The following is a 2,993-nucleotide window of genomic DNA, read 5'->3' on the forward strand; positions in this document are numbered from 1 at the left end:
AGAGCAGGACAGGGACCAGCGTGTCTCAGTTCCATGATTCCTTCCATGACCTCTGACTCGAGCAGGTTAAACAAGAACTGTTCTTGAAAACTCCTTGCTTATTCACCTTGCCTATGTCTGGAAAATCCATGTGTCTATATTCGTTTCCAAGAAAGCCGGTGCAACTAGCTTAAGTACAACTAAGACCGATTTTTCTTTGAGTAACCCCCACCATCCCATCCTGCTCTGAAAATCTCTCCCCACTTTCCAGTTAAAGCCCGCAGACCCGTGTGGCTCCATCTCCAGCATGCCTACCTCATTTGCATGTGGGCTTTTCATTACCTATTAATATCACAGACGTGAAGAGAGGCCCCTGTCTAAGGCAGCTCAGCTCGCTTGAGCCCTCTGTTCCCTTTGATGGAATTTAACTATATTCTTGGCTCATCTCAATCTTCTCTCAAGATTTAAACAATTTGAAGTCTCCTCCTTGGCCTGTTCCTTTGCTTTCCCAAAAGTCTTTTCTGTACTATTCACTGATACGTTGTATTCTTCTTTAAGGACGTGAGCCTTGTTACAAGCGATACACTACAACAGTTACTCTCTGCTCAGGGGTATTTGATGCTCAGCAAAAGAGAAGCCAACTATTGTCACTGTTACTATTTTAACTATCATTAGTGTATACAAAAACAATTTCCCCTGGCCAGGGCCATTGCATAGTGATTGAGGGTTAGACTCCCACATGGCCAACTGCTGGGCATGTGTACATACATGACCCAAATCCTGAGAGAATGAAGGAGAAGAGATTGTGGTATGGCCATCCCTCCGGAGGATGATTTCTCTCTATCTCTCTGGTGAGTGCACATGCCCATAGCAAAAATCTCTCTCTCAAAAAAAAAAAAGCATTTTCATGTGTTCAAACGGTAAATTGATAAGACCAAGTGACTCAAAAAGAGGTTATTCTTACATTAATATTTAGTATCTGAGTCTCCAGAATTGCCATAGTATATTTAGAAGAAAAAAATCACAATATGAAATTATCCAATAACGAATTCAGCACCTATAACATACTCACCCTTTAAACCTCTCTTCCTTATTGACAGTAACTTCTGATTTATTCTCATCTGTCACCAATATCTTTTGGCTTAGTCTGATTGATAGTCAACACCTGGCAATATAATGCAACTATAATCAATGGAAATTGCTTATAAAGCAAAATTAAAAATCTATCCAAAAATGTGGGTTTCCATAAAATTAATGCAACTGATTTTAGAAAACTGCTTTCACTGTGGGCAAAGGTACCCAGTGATAAACACATTAAAAATTGGGTAAAAGATGATTGATGAGTAGTTAAAAAAACATTTGGATTAAATAGTTCGAAAAGGACCACTGTTAAAATTCATGAAGTTCTAGATCATTGTTTTTTGTATACAGGGTCCTCTCTATTGTCTTAAAATGCAAGCCAATAGTGAAGGGCAAAGTCTATAATGTTCTCATAAAATTTTGCGAGAAAAATTAACCACCTACTCCACAAAAATGTAACATTTGTTCACTTTTCTATCCTAAAAGTTAATGAAGTTGCTATTAAGGCTTATATTTGGGTAATATTACATAAAATAAACTTGTTAGACATTCTCCCCCGAGAGTCGCTGCGGTTTCCTGCTTCAACAGTGCTTGAATGGAACCCGGCGCTGGTCCCCCATCCCGGCTGGCCACCCAGAACCAGTCCTCCGCCACCAACTCGCAGAGTCCTCGGACAGCTCCAAGGCCCCCGTCGCCGTCCCAGCGCCGCGCAGCCGTCATTGCCGCCGCCTCCATGATGACCGTGTGCACCTCGCAGGTGGGCCAGAACTACCACCAGGACTAGGAGGCCGCCATCGACCGCCAGATCAGCCTGGAGCTCTACGCCTCCTACGTGTACCTGTCCCTGTCTTTCTACTTCGACCGAGATGATGTGGCTTTGAAGAACTTTGCCAGATACTTTCTCCACCAATCTCACGAGGAAAGGGAACATGCTGAGAGACTGATGAAGCTGCAGAATCAATGAGATGCTGCATCTTCCTTCAGGAAGCTGGATTGTGATGACTGGGAGAACGGGCTGAACGCATGGAAAAAATGTGAATCAGTCCCTACTGGACCTGCACAGACTGGCCAGTGACAAAAAAGACCCCCGTGTGTGACTTCATTGAGACGCATTGCCTGAACGAGCAGGCGAAGGCCATCAAAGAATTGGGTGACCCTGTAACTAACTTGTGCAAGATGGGAGCCCCGGAATGTGGCATGGCGGAGTATCTCTTTGACAAGCACACCTCGGGAGACAGTGATAACGAGAGCTAAGCTTGAGGCCAACTTCCCCAGGGCCACGGGGGTGACATCCCTGCTCACCAGGGCAGAGCATGCATGTTGGGGTTTCTTTTATGTTTCCTCTAAGTTGTAACATGACAGCCACTTAAGTTCTTTAATTTGTACCATTCCTTCAGATAAATAAATTTGGTTTCCCCCCCAAAAATAAAATAAAATAAACTTATTCTCACAATTTCTAGCTACAGATTTCCCTTCGCCTACAGCAACATTTTGGTTATCTTTTTATGGGGCTTAATGACTCGCTTTAAAAGAACAAGTTTAATCTTGAGGTAAGAAGATCCCGTAATGTAGTTACCAGCAGGTGGCGTGGTGGTTAAGGTGCTGGACACTCCCACATGGCTTACCATGGTTCAAGTCCTAGACCTGGTGGCTTGCTTTCTCACTTTCTCTCTCTCTCTCTTTCTCTGGTCAAATTAAAATACATGAATGAATAATTAAAATAAAATAATTCTTAAAAAAAGAATAACCTTTAATATGATAAAATGATGATAATTAAGATTCTCTAGAAATGTGAATGATGCACTAAAGACCATTTAAGAGAATTATAGGGGGCTGGCAGGTGGCATGGTGATTAAGGGCACTGCAATTCCGGGACCAGCAGTTAGCATAATGGCTGTGTCGCTGGACTCCCACGTAGTCGACCACGGTTCAAG

At 42.9% G+C, this 2,993-nt stretch overlaps 1 pseudogene; it reads left to right on the forward strand.

Moving 5' to 3' along the window:
• Positions 1-1,607: 1,607 nt before the first annotated feature.
• LOC102491873 (ferritin heavy chain pseudogene) lies at positions 1,608-2,474 on the forward strand (annotated as a pseudogene).
• Positions 2,475-2,993: the final 519 nt, after the last annotated feature.

Source organism: Tupaia chinensis, unplaced genomic scaffold, assembly GCF_000334495.1.
Source record: "Tupaia chinensis unplaced genomic scaffold, TupChi_1.0 Scaffold000355_1, whole genome shotgun sequence".
NCBI classification, from domain to species: domain Eukaryota; kingdom Metazoa; phylum Chordata; class Mammalia; order Scandentia; family Tupaiidae; genus Tupaia; species Tupaia belangeri.